The 18,822-nt window shown below is 38.1% G+C and overlaps 1 non-coding gene across 1 annotated transcript; it reads left to right on the top strand.

Annotated features, from left to right (window-relative positions):
• The first annotated feature begins 13,722 nt into the window (after positions 1–13,722).
• On the top strand, positions 13,723–13,852 carry LOC138833057 (small nucleolar RNA SNORA51). Its single transcript, XR_011373774.1, has one exon. It is a non-coding gene; the product is annotated as a small nucleolar RNA SNORA51 (small nucleolar RNA).
• The last annotated feature ends 4,970 nt before the right edge of the window (positions 13,853–18,822 follow it).

Raw genomic sequence — 18,822 nt, 5'->3', positions numbered from 1 at the left:
GGCCATGCAGAAGCCCTGTAGCTTCATGCAATCCCATTTGTTCAACCTTTCTTTGATTTCTTGTGTTTCTAAGTCTTTATTAAGATAATTTCAGCCTGTGCCAAGGAGACCTAGAAACCCTAGATTTTCAGAGTGTCTGCTTTGACTTCAGGTCTTTGATCCATTTGGAGTTGATTCTGGTGCAGGGTGATATATAGGATCTATCTTTAGTTTTCTACAGGTGTTAAACCAATTTTTCCAGCACCATTTACTGAAGAGGCTGTCTTTCTTCTATTCTATTTTTAGCTCCCTTATTGAAGATTAGGTGGCTATAGGTCTATGGGTTCATTTCTGCATCTTCAGTTCTATTCCATTGTTCCTCAGGTCTGTTCTTGTGCCAGTACCAAGCTGTTTTATTTACTATGTCTTTGTAGTAGAGATTGAAATTTGTTATTGATATTCCTCTAGCACTGCTCTTTCTGCTAAGGATTGTTTTTGCTATTTGAGTTCTTTTATTGTTCCATATGAATTTTCAGGTTGCTTCTATTTCCTTGAAGAATGAGGTTGGAATATTGATAGGTATTGCATTGAATTGATAGATAGCTTTTGGCAGTGTTGCCGTTTTCACGATGTTAATCCTCTCAATCCAGAAGCACTTGCTTAGTTCTGCTTTAATTTCCTTTTTCAGGTTTTTAAAGTATTCATCATAGAACCCCTTCACTTCTTTAGTTAATTCCTAGGTATTTTATTTTTTGTGGGGCTATTACAAAAGGAGTAGCTTTCCTGATTTCAGCCACGCTCTTCTCGTTGTTGTCATACAGAAAAGCCATTGGTTTTTGAGCATTAAAATTATACTCTGCTACTTTGGCAAAGTTTTAAATCAGCTCGAGTAACTTGGGAATGGAGTCCCTGGTGTACATTAAATACAAGATCATGTCATCTGCAAAGAGGGAGAGTTTTACTTCATCTTTCCCTATTTGGATCCCCTTTATGTTTGCATCTTATCTTATTGCTCTTAGCTAGGCATTCTAATACTAAATTGAAGAGAAGTGGAGAGAGTGGACATCCTTGTCTCCTTCCTGAATTTAGAGGAAATGGCTTTAGCTTTTCGCTATTAAGTGTAATTAAGTGAACACTTAATTAACCATTAAGTGTAATGCTGACTGTAGGTTTGTCATACAGTCTTTATTATATTGAGGAATATTCCAGGGATTCCTAGTTTTTCCAGAGCTTTCATCATAAAGGAATGTTGGATCTTGTCAAATGCTTTTTCTGCATCTATTGATATAATCATGTGGTTCTTACCCTTGCTCTTATTGATGTGATAAATTATACTGGTTGATTTGCATATATTCAACCAGCTTTGCATCCCTGAAATGAATCCTGTTTGAACATGATGTATGATTTTTTTGATGAGGTGTTGAAGTCTATTGGTCAAAATTTTGTTGAGAAGTTTTGCATTGATGTTCATCAAAGAAATGGGTCTACAGTTCTCTTTCTTTGATGAGTCCCTGCCTGGTTTTGGGATGAGGGTTATGATGGCTTCATAGAAAGAGTTTGATAATGAACTTTCACTTTCAATTTTATTGAAGAGTTGGAGGAGTATTGGTGTGAGCTCTGCTTTGAAAGCCTTGTAGAATTCAACTGTAAATCCACCCTGTCCTGGGCTTTTCTTGAGTGGGAGGTCTCTTGTTGCAATTTCTATTTCAATGCTTGATATGGGCCTGTTAAGTTGGTTTAAATCATTTTGGTTTAGTTTGGGCATTGCTAGAAATTTGTCCATTTCTTCCAAATTCTCAAACTTATTAGTATAAAGGTTTGAGAAGTATTGCCTTATAATGTTCTGAATCTTGGTTGTTTTTGTGGTGATGTTTCCATTCTCATCTCTGAGTTTATTTGGGTGTGTTCTCTTCTTTTTCTGAGAAGATTTGCTAAGGGTCTGTCTGTCAATTTTGTTAATTTTTTTTGAAGAACCAACTCTGTTTTGTTGATTCTTTTTGGTTTGTTTACTCTAATTCATTTAATTCTGATTTATCTTAATTATTTATTTCCATTTATTGGGTTGGGTTTAGCTTGTTGCTCTTTTTCAAAGAGCATTAGGTGCTTTGTTAAATTGTTGGTTTCAGATCTCTCCAATTTGTTGGTGTAGGAACTCAGAGCTATAAACTTACCTCTGAGTACTGCCTTTGCTGTGTCCCAGAGGAGCTGGTAATTTGTGTGTTCATATTGCTTAAATTTCATGAACATTTGGATTTCCTTTCTATTCTCTTCCATGACCCACTGGTGGTTCAACAGTGTGTTGTTGAGCTTCCATCCATGTATTACAGGATTTTCTTTGGTGGCTTTAGGTGTTGAGTTCTAATTTTATTCCCCTGTGGTCTGAGAGAATTCAGGGCATAATTTCAATGTTTCTGAATTTGGACAAATTTGCTTTGTGGCCTAAAATGTGGTCTATTTTGTAGAATGTGCCATGTGCTGCTCAGAAGAACATGTATTCTGATGCTGCTGTGTGAAATATTTAGTAGATATGTGTTAAGTGTAGTTGATCTATGCAGTTGTTTAGATCTGAGGTTTCTCTGTTGAGTTTTTGCTGGGTTGATTTATCCAGCGGAGATAGTGGTATGTTAAAGTCCCCAACAATTAATGTCTTTGGATTGTATGTGAGATTTGAGGGAAAGTAGCGTTTCTTGGATAAATCTGGGTGCTCTGTTATTTGGTGAATAGATACTTAGAATTATAATATCCTCTTGAAGAAGAGATCCGTCAATTAGTATGTAATGACATTCTTTATCACTTCTCGCTATTTTTACTTTGAAGTCTATTTTTATCTGATATTAGGATTGCAATTCCTGCCTGTTTATGGGGGTTATATGCTTGGTAGATTTTATTCCAGCCTTTCACTTTTAGAACGTTTATTTTTGTGGGCAAGGTGTGTCTCTTGAAGGCAGCAGATAGAAGGATCTTGTTTTTTAATCCAACTAGACAGTCTATATCACTCAATTGGAGAGTTAAGTCCATTCATATTGAGAGTTAGCACTGAGAGGTTTTTGGTAGTTCCTGCCATGTTATCCATCTTCTTGGAGGCTGTGTCAACTGGGTTCTTCCTATGATTCTTGGATTCTGTGTTTGGAGGTTGTTTCTTAGCCTTTATCATGCTCTTATTGGTTTTCTATGTGTAAGACATCTTTAGTATCTTTTGTAGGGCTGGTTTGGTGGAGATATATTCTTTCAAGTTTTCATTGCTCTGGAAGATTTTTATTTGTTCTTCTGTTATGAAGGAGAGTTTAGCTGGGTACAGTATTCTTGGTTGATAGTTGTTTGTCTTTAGGGCATGGCATACATCATGCCAGGCTCTTCTTGCTTTCATTGTCTCTGCTGAGGAATCTGAAGTTATTCTGATTGTTTTCCCTTTATATGTGATTGATCATTTCTCTCTGACAGCTTTAAGGACCTTTCCTTGATCTGTATTGATCCTGTGGATTACAATGTGATGGTGGGATGTCCTGTTTTGGTATGGTCTATTTGGGGTTCTAAAGGCTTCTTGCTTCTGAAGAGGCCTATCTTTTTGCATGTTTGGGTAATTCTCTGCTAGGATCCTGTTAAGTAAACTTCCTAGACCTTTAACTTCTGTCTCTAGGCCCTCCTCTACACCCATTAACCTTAAATTAGGCCTTCTGATGGTATCTTCTACATGTTGAATAGATTTATCATATTTCTTGGATTTGTCTTGAATACTTGTGTGTTCTTTCTCTATAATGTCTAGGCTGTCTTCAATCCCAGAGATTCAATCTGCATGGTCTAACCAACTATCAAGACTATTTTGTTTTTTTTTCCTTTCCTTCTAATTGGTCAGATTTGATGGCTTCAAATTATTTCTTGGAGCTTTGCTTTAGATCTTGTATGGACTTCATTACCCCCTTAATATAGTTTTCAGTGTTCATTCTCAAATCCCTTATTTGATTGGTTATAGTTGATTGGTTATACTCCCTTACCTTCTATTGGGCTTCATTCAGCATTCCCATTGTGGGCTCCATGGATTCTTCCAACTTTCTGTTTGTAGATTCCATGAATGCCTGTACTAATCTTTGTTTATTCTCATCCCGCTCACACAATTCCTCTATTAATCTTTGATTAGCCTCCTCATGCTCATGAAATTCCTGTATTAATCCTTGGTTAGCCTCATCACACTCACACATTTCCCTATCATGCTCACAAAGAGTCCTTTGAAGACTTTCCATTTTTATTCAGCATGCTTACCAGTGGTGTTTATAGAGCATTTTGGGAACTCTCCTCTGGATTATTCATTAACTACTCTGTTGCCTGATTATCATGAGCAGGAGTTGAGATACCTGGACTTGCCATTTTTCTTGTGTTTTTTGGCTTGTTCTGCCTGTTTGAGTATGGAAGCAAAACCAATTCCATGCTAGAACACTATTTCAAGGCAAGCATCAACCAGAGCTCTGTAGTTGCAGATTGTGTAACACAGGCAAAATGAGTACATGTATAATCTAGTTCAACAGATACAATCTAGTTCAACAACAAACAACTAGGGATCAATGGACTAAGAAAATCAAAGAAGGGGTCAGCAGACCAGAAATTAATAGGTTTAGGAAGAATTGTGAGGAGAAAATAAGGTTAGAGGAATGTGGGGAGGGAAAGGGAGAGGGAATATAACCAAAACCTAAATTCAGAAAGAGGAAAAGGATAGAAGGAAAGGAGAAGAGAGATAAGGAAAAAGGAAAAATTAAAAATTAAGAAATGAAACACTTAAAATTTTTATAAGTATAAAGAAATAATACTACAATTAAGGTAGTAAAGACTGAGAATTTGTGAACTGAGTAATCGATATCTGAATTAAGTATGCACACAATGAAGGATAAGGTCTAATAATTGAAGATGGGTATACATCTGGGGATTAACAGAACAGCAATTAAGTAAAGCAAAAAACAAAACAAAACAAAACAAAAAAGGACCAAAAGGGAAAAGAGTAAAAAGAGAATGAAAAAAGACAAACCTAAAATAAAAATGATAAAAAAGTAAACAATGTTTAAATTTTTTTTTAATTAGGTAGAAAAAAAAGATTCTTCGATTTTGTGTGTGTGTGTGAGGGGGGGGAGGATCTCGTGTCTCCCCTGTGTCCATAACAAGTCTATTGGTGGAATCTCAGGTTTGCTTGTGGTGTTTAGTTTTCCTGTGGCTTGATTGGTTTCTTAAATCAGTTTTTTTTTAATTGTGAAAATGCCAGAGGGGTTACATGGGCAAGATAATGAGTACATTTCTTATCAAGTATTGTTGCCTCCTCCTTTGTTTCCCCTTCCCATCCCTTCCCATCTTCCCCTCCCCTCGCCCCTCTCTATCCCCTCCCCCGCCAAAGTTGTAAAGTTCGTTTTTCAACATAACGACTTGTACATCTCATTGTTGCAATGGGTCCACCTGTATCCCTATTTAAACGGTTTGTTTTTTTCCCTTCCCCTCCACAAATTATAACAACATCAAATACAGTGAAAGCAGGGGTTATACCCGGGGGAGGTACATACAAAGCAACAAAAAAAAAATCTTATAAATATGTTAGAAACAATTGCATGAAAGCAAAAACATTTGAATACTTATCTGGAGGTTCATTTCACCTAACATCAACTTATCTGACCTGTTCTTCTTGTCTCAGATATATACTAGTTATTGCAAATAAGGGAAACCATGGGACTTAAATTTCTTTGGGCCTGGCTTACTTCACTTAATATAATTTTTTCCAAGTTTTTCCATTTCCTAACAAATGGGGCAATGTCATTCTTTCTGATGGAGGCATAGAATTCCATTGTGTATATATACCACATTTTCTTGATCCATTCATCTACTGAAGGGCATCTGGGTTGGTTCCATATCTTAGCTATGGTAAATAATGCTGCAATAAACATAGTTGTGCTGGTAGCTTTAGTACGGTCTTGTTTGTGATCATTTGGGTAAATGCCCAAAAGTGGGATTGCTGGGTCATAGGGGAGCTCTATGTGGAGTCTTTTGAGGAATTAAATCAATTTTTTTGAGCAGGCAGAAGGAAGCTCTGCCTCACCAGGGACTTTATGACCCTCTTCCTAGGCTAGTTCAGTGGGAGGGTGATCTGCTTTGAGTATCACAAAAGAGGGAGATGGCTGTTTTCTCTAGCTTGGAGTTGCTGTGATGGGGCTAGGTTGTGGGTAGTGTTGAGGCTTGTCAGAAATCAGTAGCTTTTCCCCGAGGAATTAGCTCCTGAGACACACAACCCAGCCTCAAGCTATTCTTGGGATTTATGTTAACTGAATTTCCAATTGTTTATCTTTTTATTGTATATTTTTTATTGTAAGGTACATAAGGGTTACAGTTACATGAATAAGGTAATGAGTACATTTCCTATCGAGCTTTGTTATCTCCTCCTTTGTTTTTCCCCTACCATCCCTTCCTTCCCCACCTCCCCAACTCCTCCCTTTCCCCCCTAAAGGTGTAAAGTTCATTTTCAACATAGTGTCTTGTACATCTCATTGTTACAATGGGTCAACCTGTATCCTTATTTTGTTATTTCCCTTCCCCTCCCTAAATTACAAAAATGTATATACAAGATGCAAGGCACCAGAATCAAATACAGTGAAAACAGAGGTTGTACTATGGGGGAAAACATACAAAAGAAACAAAAAAATCAAGTGAAGTAAGCCAGGCCCAAAGAAACATAAGTCCCATGGTTTCCCTTATCTGCAATAACTAGTATATTTGTAGGACAAGCAGAAAAGATCAAAAGCTATGTACATATAACCATATAAAATGATACTAAGTGAAATGAACCCCAAGATAGGGACACAAGAGGTTTTAATCTTTCTTGCTGTTGTTTCTAATTGTTTTTCTTTTACCCTCCAACAGTTGGGTCTGCAATCTGTGCTACAGTGGGGCAGCCTATGTATCAGTTTACTTAGTGAAGAAAGTCACTCCTCCATGGGTGGAGCTTTCTCTACCTGAGAAGGACAACTTTCCCCTGGGTATAGCTCAGCCTCCTTTGACCTGTTGAATGGCTCTCATTGTCTTCTTCCAACCCCTGAGTTATGTGCTAGCTGCTCTGGCCCAATCTTTGTCAGTATCAAAGATGGAGTTCTTCTCCAGTGGTGGGGGAGGGGCTACCTTCCCATGGTTGCTCTGGGAGAAGGAGTGAGGATATTTTGTCCAGTACTAATGCCTACCCTTTGGTTCCCAGTTGGTCCAGGGTCTGCAACTGTCTGTGGTCAGCAGGATGAAGATCTCCACTCCTTGTCAATTCCTGCTGGCTGTGAGTAAAATTCATTTGCACAATACCTCTGGCACCTTTGTCCCAGGCTCTCTCTGTTGATATGGTGGCCACAGCAGCAGCTGATGCCACTGAAAACATGGGACAGTGCTCAAATCTGTGTTCTTAACTGAGTTGCCTGAATTTTTCTTCTCTGGTAAAACTCTCTGTACAAGGATGGCACATTTGGTGTGACTCTCTAGCCTTGGACTTTTCACTGGAACACTAAAACTGGTTTCTATGCGAGAGCTTGGTTAGCCCCCAGCTCTTCCACTACCATCTTCCTCCCGATCAGACACTTCTTTACACCCAGCCCAGGAACTTAGGAGTAGACCTTTCCATGGTATTTAAAATAATTCTTAAAACATTTAATTTTGGGTCTTCTTAAGAAAGAAGACAATGTTGTATTAGACAATCACATGATCTTTTATCTATTATCTTATTACTAGTTACCCGAATGTTTCAGTGTAAGGGGATTTGTGGAGTCAGCTTTTGTATATTTTCCTCCACTAATTTCATATATTATTCAGTCATGAGATGTTGGTTGGCTCCAAAAATATGATTTTCTTGTCTTTTCTTTCTTCCTTTTATTTTTTAAAGGATACTGACAAGCTCTCAAGCTTTTTCTCCAGAAACAGATACAATGGTTTTATATCATTGCTTTAAATTCCCTACTATAGTTCATGTTAAGAAAATAGTATTTCTGGTCTAGATAGACAAAGACATGTCTAGAGATCCTGCAGCCTTGCAGAGGTCCAGGATGTCTGGACCCTTGGCAAAGGATGAGCTTTGCCCGACTGGTTCCTGCTTGGGGGAAGGCACTGGGCGGGGGACCTCCTGCCCAGAGCCAGGCTGAACTCAAGCCCATCAGGGCAGTCCTTTGTGCCAGCCAGCTCTGCACATGGCACTGGGAAGGGTCCAGGAGCTCCTGGTTTTCATGGCAAAACTCCTTTAACATCTGTTAATTAAGCGCAATATTTTTTTCTAGAAAATGGCAAAGATGGCTTCCAGGTCGAGAGTGCTATCTTTTGCTGTTGTTGAGGATGCCATAACCCAACTTGGTTTTATTTTTCTAAGTGCATGTGGAGCATGGGCTCTGCCCTCCCCGGAAGCGAGAGCTCCAGCATCCCCTATCTCCCTTGCTTTCGCTGGGGGAAGTAGGCCAGAAAAAATTCTTTCTTTCTGCATGGAGTGGGTAGGGGCAGACCACAGCCCAGCCTTATGTGGGCATGTGTGACCACTGCTGGTGGTCAGAGTGACGTGGGGAGGGAAGCTGGGAATGTATGTATCCTTTCCAAAAGAAAATTATTTTGAGAAAAAAATAATATTTTTGGACCAGAAATCTGCAAAATGGGTCAGGATATTAATCCTCTCTCCTTATATTGTAGTTCTCAGTTTAGCTGTAGATTTCTCCTTTCGTGTGTGTGTGTGTGTGTGTGTGTGTGTGTGTGTGTGTGTGTGTGTGTGTGTGTGTGTGTGTGCATGCATGCATGCGTGCATATACCAGTACTGGGAATTGAACTCAGGTTCTGGATATTGTCCCTCAGCTTTTTCACTCAAGGCTGGTGCTCTACCACTTGAGCTACAGTCCCACTTCTGGCTTTTTCTGTGGTTAACTGGAGATAAAAGTCTTACAGACTTTCCTGCTTAGTATTACAGGCATGAGCTGCTAGTGCCTGGCTTCTTTCTTCCCTTTTGAAGTTGCAAACTGCCCTTCTGGGAGCTAATGGCATAATTTCTAGAGGATATTTTTCTATCAATTCAAAACATTTTCAAGACACAGGGAAACATATTTTGACAACTACTTAGGGGGATTATTATGAAAGATGTGATAGCATTTTAGAAATACAAAGTATCTTTAATCTTATAATTACATACATTTTTATTTGGCAAACAAGGATTGTTCTAGCAATCCTTGACCTAGAATTTAAGGTATTATCTTTCCTTATCTAAATTTCTTTCCCATGAATTTGTCTTGTCTCCCCACTGTCCAAGTGGACTGACTAAAATTACAGTTCTGAAGTCTATAGATGATGCAGGAATCTACTGAAGCCCAAATCTCTTTAGTCATATTGGGGATGGAGGAAAATAAAGGGGGGAGTCAGATAAGCCTTTTCTTCAGTTGATACACGAACAGGTACCAGAGAGAGTTTTAGGGCATGCAGGGAAATCTGGCTCTGGCATTCTTGCAATAGGCTCTCTCCCAAAAAAGGAACATTTCAGGTACTAAATAAGACCCCATGATGGCTTAATGCTATAAAAAGTGGTTAAATCTTTTACCATAACTACAGGTTCTGAAACCGTTTCCTAATGTGTGCATCATGTGCTCTTGGTAATTTTGTAAAGGACGGAAAGTTCACAAATCAGATTGAGAATAGCCTGGGTAATATCTCTCACAGTTGTGTTCTACATCATCTAAGGCAGTAACAAAGACCATAGTTTAGTTTCAAATCCTGAATATACTTCCTACTAGTTCTGTAGCCCACAAGTACTCTCACATCTTAATGTCGAGTTTTATTATCTTTAACTGGAATTTGTGCTAAAAAGGCCACTTCAGGTGGTTGTTGTCTTTCATGAATTAATATGGGGAACAGAGCTGCTCACATAGTTAGGACTCAATACATTATAGTTATTATTTCACACACTATTTGCAGTTTCAATCAGGATAGATGAAAGTACATTTACTTACATGTTATTTCATTGTTATTCTTTATCTATCTATGCAATGAGAGCTGATGAAAGCCAGACACAGAATTATCACCAAATAGGGGGTGTTCAATCTCAGAAAAGGATGAAAGAAATAGAGGTGGGGTAGTTTTCTTAAAATAGGGAGAAAAATAAATATGGCAGGCAGGACTAACTTCTCCATTAAGCTAAGAAGGTAGAGAGTTTAGGGCCAAACTAGAAACTTTCAGAAGCACATGAAAATGTTTGCACTGTCTTTGAAATTTAAAAAAAAAGAACTTTTATGTTGAAGAAAACATCGTAGTACATAATGATATAGTTGCCTTTAGTCATGTGTATATATAATATAAATATAATTTTCAATATCTTTTTGGAGGAAAAGGTCAGTGAAGGCAAATGTAATAGGTCCCATGGAAGTCAGAATGAGATGTAGTGCCTTCTGTGGTATTTGCTTATGAACTTTCCTGTGGCCCCAATTGAGCAAGGAGCTCTTTGACAGCAGAGAATATATCTTCTATGTTAGCATAGTGCCTCACAACAGGGTGTGGCACATAAAAGCACCAGAATAAATATTTGATGGATGATGAAATGATTAGCATTTGGGGTCATTTACAACCAACCCTGGAAAGAGGGCTTTTGCTAAGTCTGGAAGCAAGTCAGTCTTTGTGCTGTTGGGAAGTGCATTTGAGCATGACATTCTACAGTGTGGTGCTAAGGACCAAATCCAATGGGAGAATGTTCAAAATGCCTAAGTTCTTTTGCTGAGAGCTCACCCGAAGCAGGATTGTTTTGTCCTATGGAATCCTGAGAAAACAGGGCAGATGACTTTATTCCAAATGGCAGAATTAGGGAAAAGCAGGAAAAAAAAGAAAAAGAAAAGAAAGAAAAAGAAAAAAAGAGAAAAAGAAAATTCATGGGTGAAAAACTTCAGTAACAGAATTAAGAAATCTAATATTGCTGCATTAGACTTAGGTTAATAAGAAAATCTCCTTTTACTTTGATTTTAATATTAGTTTTTTTCAAATAAATGATTCCTGAGCCATAGGAAATATTAAAATGAATGAATCTGAGCAATAAGATATCCAATAAAATACTCAAAATAAATCCTCAAGTATATTATATAGCATGATAGCTTCTGAAATGTTTTAATATAGAAAAAATAAACATACAAAATAGAATGCTTTAGTTTCCCCTGTGTCTGCTTCAGTCTGCTTCCATCTTGGCCAGTCTTGAATCACCTACATCTCTTACCCTCTTCTTCCCTCCCTTATTATTGTAATAAAATTTCAGACATCATATAAATCATTTTATAATACCAAAAAGATTTAATAGATATGTATGGACACACATATATCACATGTACACATGTGTGTAAACACATGTTCCTCACACATACCAATAATTCTTATGTTACATGCCCAGTTCCTTATGTAAAAAGGCATAGTATATGTCTATAGGCACATACTTTTACTTGAAGATTACTTGTAATCTGGAGATTACTTGTAATGGTAAATATCCTGCAAGTAGTTGTGCTGTATTATTTAGGAAATAAAGATAAAAAAGGAAACGTACTTGTTCAGTACAGATGAGTACTACAGACACAGAACTACTTTCAATTCAGGGCTTGTAGGATCTGTGTATGAAGAATCTGCAGGCATGGAGATTCTCTGCCTAGACTCTCTGTGTGAACTCATATTTTCACAAAATAATACCATATAAGAAGACTTTTTTAAAGATTGATCATTATTGCAGGTGGGAAAGAGGGTTGCATAGAGATTAGCAACAAGTTCTAAGGGTTATTCTTCTTTCGTTATATTTCCATTTATGGTATTAGCACATATCAATAGTAAAGGTATTTTCATTGTGATAATTCCATAGATATGTACAGTGAATTTTAAAGAAGTTCACTCTCTCTTTTATGTTCTTTGTTTTCTAAATCCATTTTTCAAACTGTATTTGGTGTGTTTCTGTTTATTTTTGCACTTTGATTGTGTGTGTGTGTGTATGTGTGTGTGTGTGTATGCATACGTGCACCAGGACTGGAGCTTGAACTCAAGCTTGCTCTCTTGCTTGGCTTTTCTCTCCTCTTGTGGTGGGTTTCATATATATGTATTTCATAATACATATTTCATAATATATGTTTCATAGTATGTATTTCATATACACAAATAACAGTCTATATTATATAATATATATTTCCTATATATGTTTCACCCTCTTCATCTCGCTATACTTTCTCTTTTCCCTTTCTTCTTCCTCTTCTCACTGATTCCCCCACTCCCTTGCCACCGTTTTCCTTTTAGACCCATCTTTTTGTTGTTGTTTTGCTTTTTTTCAATCAGGGTCTCACTATGTAGCCCAGACTCACCTTGAACTCATGATATTGCTGCTTTTGTCTCTCAAGAGCTGGGATTACAAATGTGCACTACCATATTAGACTGACATTTTGTTTGGAACAGATAGTTCTGGACACTTACAAGATTGTTAAAAATTAATTGATTAAGGAATCATGAGGACAGTCTATAAGGAGCTATATAAAAGTATCATCTCAGCCAGGGATTATAACTCATAGAGTTCTGTGCACCAAAAGCTCCATTGGTCTTGTTTTCTGCCTTAGTAATTGTGATTAGCTTTGGCTTGCTTTTTTAATGTGTGTGTCAGTCATGACTGAACTCTGGACCTGGTGCTGGCCCTTAGCTTTTCAGCTCAAGGCTAGCACTCTACCACTTGAGCCACAGTTCGACTTCTGGCTTTTTCTGTTTATGTGGCGCTGAGGAATTGAACCCAGGGCCTCATGCATGGGAGGCAAGCACTCTACCACTGAGCCACCTTCTCAACCCTTGACTTGCTTTTCAGAGGTGACTGGAATATATGGGAGGGTAGTGGGGCTCAGGCAAGAACCCTGCAACTCTGGCTTGTTTGACATCCTGAGTGGCACAGGTGGCTTCCAAAATCAGTTAGCATGTCCTTGGCCTACTTAGCTCCAGCTCACTTCACTTTGCTTGTTCTTGCCAGAATTATGGGCATCAGAACCCCACTAGGTAGGAGTAGCAGCAGAGAAGTGGCATACATTCTAGCCGGTCCTCTGGGGGCTCCAGTGGCAGGCTTCTATAGTGAGTTTTCTTTCTGCTGGGAGAATTCCCATAGCACAGGGAAGATGGAGGAAAAAGGAGTGAGGAGAAATGGGGAAAAGCACTGAACAAAAAGAAAGAGAAAGCAAGAATAGACAGGGTACAGATATTTCTCAATGTAAGGTGTATTTAAGTTATCCAAGAGGATTTGTTGTAAACTCTGTTCCATTTTCCAGCATATGTTCTGATTTGTGCTGCTTTGTTCAATGACCTTCTCTACAGTTAAGTGTGAGTGAGGAGTGGTGATTTAAATACATGAAACACCCTTTGCTTAACCTAGATTATGAGTTCCTTGGACCTCAGTTTCCATGTCTGTTCATTTAACATCTGGGGTTCATTTAACATCTAACACTCCATGATTTTGTGTGTGTGTGTGTGTGTGTGTGTGTGTGTGTGTGTGTGTGTGTGTGTGTGTGTGTGTGTGTGTGTGTGTGTGTGTGTGTGTGTGTGTGTGTTGGTCCTGGAGCTTGAACTCAAGGCCAGAGCACTGTCCCTGAGCTTTTCTTTTTTAAATCAAGGCTGACACTCTTTTACTTGAGCCACAGCTCCTCTTCCATATTTTTGTTGGTTAATTGGAGATAAGAGTCTCCCTTTTTAAATTTTAAATGGCTTGAACATAAATAGTAGTACAGAAATGGATATTTCGGCCTCCGGGTGCTTACCAAGGCTGTGTTCTTACACTGACTGTATAGAAAGAGGAGGCAGAGTAAACCTACCCCATATACACCTCAGCCCAGGCCTGTGCCTAGTCTGTATTGTGAATGGGGAGACATGGGAAAAAGAAAAAAAAAGAAATGGATATTTCACCATGATTGAAAAGAACAGAAAATTTGGCATCTTACTTCCCAGGCTCAGATCAGTGCTCTCAGTTTGCTTAGAAACTTGCAACTGCTTAATTTAAGGAAGTGGAAAAAACCTCCCATGCTCATTGGGAGGATGAACATGGCGAAAATGGCAATTCTGCCAAAAGCTATCTACAAAGTCAATGCAATACCCAGCAATATTCCAACAACATTCTTTAATGAAATAGAAGAAGCAATCCAAAAATTCAGCTGGAATAAGAGAAGGCCTGATTAGCAAAAAAATCCTTAGCAGGAAAAATAGTGCTAGAGAATATTAATACCAAACTTCAAACTCTATTATAAAGCCATGGTTATAAAAAGCAGCTTGGTAGTGGCACGTGAACAGGTCTGAGGACCAATGGAATAGAACTGAAAGCCCAGAAAAGATCCCACAGACCTATGGCCACCTAATCTTCGATAAGAGAGCTAAAATCATCAGATGGATGAAAGCCTCTTCAACAAACGGTGCTGGCAGAATTGTTTATACATGTGTACAAAACTGAAGTTAGATCATAACCTATCACCCTGCACCAGAATCAACTCCAAAGGGATCAAAAACCTCGAGATAAGAGCAGATACCCTGAAAATATTACAAGAAATGATGGAGGAAGCAAACAGGTCAAAACTTCCTAAATAAATATCCAGAAACAAAACAAATCAAAGAAGGGCTGGATAAATGAAATCGTATTAAACTCCAAAGCTTTTGCATGGAAAAGGCCATAGATAGCAAGATAAATAGAAAAACCAGAGTTCAAAAAATTAACCCCCCCCAATAACAAATCCTCAAAGAAATGACCACTCCATTAATAAATGAACTAAAGAATTAAAAAGAGACTTCTTTGTTTTTTTGTGGGGGGGGTAAATATTTTGAGTTATATCTAAATATTTTGAGTTCATATCTAAAATATGAACCTCTAGTCTGTTGTATAGCTAGTAAAGATCTTCCAATCTGTGGGCTAGGTACATATGACCATATAAAATGAAGCTTATCAAAATGAACTCCAATAAATGGAAACAACAAGTTTTTAAATGTGTGTGTGTGTGTGTGTGTGTGTGTGTGTGTGTGTGTGTGTTTTCTAAAAACACTGTACCAAGCGGTTACAGTTACATGAGTAAGGTAATGAGTACATTTCCTATCAATGTTACCTCTTCCTTTGTTTTTCCCCTACCATCCCTTCCCTCCCCACCTCCCCAATTCCTCCCTCCACCAAGTTGTAAAGTTCATTTTCAATATAGTGTCTTGTGGGTCAACCTGTATCCTTATTTCAGCATTTTGTTATTTCCCTTCCCCTCCCCAAATTAGAAAACTCTATATACAAGATGCACGGCACCAACATCAAATACAGTGAAAACAGGGGTTATACCATGGGGGAAGAACATACCAAGAGAAACAAAAAAATCACATAGTACATTTTAAATATGTTAAAAACAATAGCAAGAAAGAAAAAATCACTGGTGTCCCTATCTTGGGGTTCATTTCACTTAACATCATTTTATATGGTCATATGTACATACTTTTGACCTTTTCTGCTTGTCCTAGATTTATACTAGTTATTGCAAATAAGGAAAACCATGGGACCTATATTTCTTTGGGCCTGGCTTACTTCACTTAAATATATTTTTTTCCAAGTCTTTCCATTTCCTAACAAATGGGGTGATGTCATTCTTTCTGATGGAGGCATAGAATTCCATTGTACAAATATACCACATTTTTTGACCCATTCACCTAATGAGGGGCATCTGGATTGGTTCCGTATCTTAGCTATGGTAAATAATGTTTCAATAAACATAGTTGTGCTGGTAGCTTTAGTATAGCCTTGTTTGTGGTCGTTTGGTAAATGCCCAAAAGTGGGATTGCTGGGTCATAGGGGAGCTCTATGTGGAGTCATTTGAGGAACCTCCATACTGCTTTCCAAAGTGGTTGAACAAGTTTACACTCCCACCAACAATGCAGTAAGGTTCCCTTTTGGCCACATCCTCTAACAACAAGTTTTTTTTATTGTGAAAATACTGTACAGAGGGGTTACAATTACATGGGCAAGATAATGAGACAACAAGTTTTTCTAATGTACTGTTTGCAGTCATTTCTTTTTCTTCTATTGTTCCCTTTGGTTTATACTTTGTTGTCACTGTTTTTGATTTCTGTACCCTTTATTTTATATATAAGTTTATCTGATTTGCCAAAAGGAAGGTGAATCACAGAAATTGAAAGACAAAGGGTGAACCAATGTAACCATGGTACTTACTAGACCTTATGTTGGAAATACTAAGTTAGGGTTGAGGAGAGTTGTGGGGGGAGAGGGAAAGAAGGAGAAAATGAGGGAGGAAGGGAGTAACACTGCTTGAAAAGAAATGTACTCATTACCTTACTTATGTAACTATAACCCCTCTGTATATATAACCCTTACAACAATTTTTTGAAAAATAAAATACTTTAAAAATCAAATGAAAAAAGGGAATTGCAACTGCTTACACCTTGATTTCTGCATTTCCCTATGACTTGCACACATTGAAAGTAAATGATGGTTGCAATTTTTTTCACACAAAAGCCCATGCTAAAAGAAAGAAAACATTTCTCAAATCAGAGAAAGAACTCTCTGCATGGAGACAAGTCACAAGGGCAGCCTTAGACATTTTCTTGTTCAGACTCTCATTTGAGAAAGTACCACATACAACAATCTGGCCCTAAGATACATGCACATGTACACACCATTGAAAGTTGAAGAAACATCTTTTTTTGCAGTTGATACATTTGACTTGGACCCATCTATGACTTTCTACACTAGTAATGAAATTCTAGGTGCTACTGCTAAGTCTCTTGGTGTTCCTAGGAGGGGCATGTTCAGGCTGATGTCAGTTTTACCCTTCAGCACCTGGAGTGGGCATGTGGTGGAGATGAGAAGAACCTATAACTGGAACCAGCATTAACATACCAGAGGAAGTGAATAGAACATCTGTAATCAAGCCCTAATATCTACATTTCTTAAAATAAAATAAAAGCTAAGTTAGTGGGGAGAAATGCCTGACTTAACAAGTCTGAGATAATGGCTTTCAGATCTGAAAAACTTCCAGCTGAAATCTAGCTTATACTATATACTTTCACACATTCCCATTAGACTAAAGAATTCAATAGAAAACTAAACAAGGTTAAAAAATATGTCCATGTTTTTTTGGATTGTTTTCCCCAAGGCAGAACGAAGTAAATTGATAAGTTAGACAACATAAAAAATTTCCTTTTTTCTAACATATATTTTTTATTGTAAAGATACTGTACTGAGGGGTTACAGTTACATAAGTAAGGTAATGTATACATTTCCTATCAAGCATTGTTACCCCCTCCTTTGTTTTTCCCCTTACCATCCTTTCCCTTCCCACCTTCCCAACCCCTCCCTCCCCACCAAAGTTGTAAAGTTCATTTTCAACATTGTGTCTTGTACATTTCATTGTTACAATGGGTCAACCTGTATCCTTATTTCAGCTTTTTGTTAGAAAAGGAAAAGATAATCACAAAACATGAGATAAAGAATCAATATTCTGTTATAACAAGAATTCTTGTTACTCAGCTCAGAAAAGTAAACTCCTTCCTTCCCTCCCCTTAAAAAATGGTTAAGAAAAAAAGAACAAAAGAGCCTCATGAATAATCAAAGTAGTAAATTAAAATAAGGAAATGTTGTTTTGCCTATAAAGTTGAGGAGTTAAAAGACTGAGAATACTCTGGGTATGGTGTGGTGAATTATCCCCTAAGATGAGGTTTGCTTCTGATTTTGATACGTTTACAATCCTAGGAATTATTTAACCTTTATGAGTCTCAATTTTCTCATGTTTAAGTGGAAGATCATCATAGTCCCACTTGCAGTGTTGGTTAAGCATCAGATGAGCCAGTGAATTTTATAAATTTGGAGTGAGCTTATAAATTTGGACATATGTGCGTAAATATACATATATGTATAATTATTGGATCTTATAAGCCAATTGGAGATGTCCCACTCCTCATAGAACAAGAAGAGCAAAGGGACCTGTAGACTTGCCCTATGGGGAACATTTTTAAGGTTAAGGTATAGCATGAAGATATTGTAGTTTTGTTACATAGGTGGGACTGGGAAGGACTAAGGCATGTGGATATTGTCAGTAGAGCAGCAGAAACCAAGAGGGCTCTAAGACTGATGTTGGCTGAAATGGATGCTTGAAGCCACTCTTCTCTAACAATTGTCATGACAAAAGGTGATGATGTAAACCACTTCTGCTTGCAGAAATTACCACCAGTGAAGCACTTTTTGACAATCCCTTGAATGGACATATTCAAGGGAGAGGAAGCACTAGGAGTGACTTCAGTGAGCTCAGTAGGAGTCATCCTCAGGAAGGCTCACACCAGAGACCTACAGAGAAGAGATGAAGCTAGAGGAACTCCAGAGGAGTAGGGAGCCAAATCCTGTTAAGATGTGTGGATTCCAGAACCATATGTCCTGGGTTCAAATCTGGTTTTCACCAATTGTGTGACTTTTAGGTAGATTTCTTTTTTGCTAATATAGATAATGGTGACTGCTAACTCGCATAATTATTATGAGAATTATATGAGTGAATATACATAAGACATGTAAGGGTTCTGGATCATAATACCTGCCTAGTGACTGTTGCTGTGGTTATTGGTAGCACGAGTACCACTGTCTTTATTAAATGGCATTTTTGGAGGCCTGAAAATTACTGGAATGTCTATGCTCAACTCTGTTTCTAAGGGAATAAAGGTCTCATAAAAAACAAGAGAGAGAGAGAGAGAGAGAGAGAGAGAGAGAGAGAGAGAGAGAGAGAGAGAGAGAGAGAGGGAGGGAGAGGGAGAGGGAGAGGGAGAGGGAGAGGGAGAGAGGGGGGAGAGGGAGGGGGGGGCGGAGAGGGAGAGGGAGAGAGA

This window comes from Dipodomys merriami, unplaced genomic scaffold (assembly GCF_024711535.1).
Source record: "Dipodomys merriami isolate MVZ:Mamm:240054 unplaced genomic scaffold, mDipMer1.0.p SCAF_20, whole genome shotgun sequence".
NCBI classification, from domain to species: domain Eukaryota; kingdom Metazoa; phylum Chordata; class Mammalia; order Rodentia; family Heteromyidae; genus Dipodomys; species Dipodomys merriami.
The sequence above is the reverse complement of the archived record's forward strand: the minus strand, read 5'-3'. Positions and strand labels throughout refer to the sequence as shown.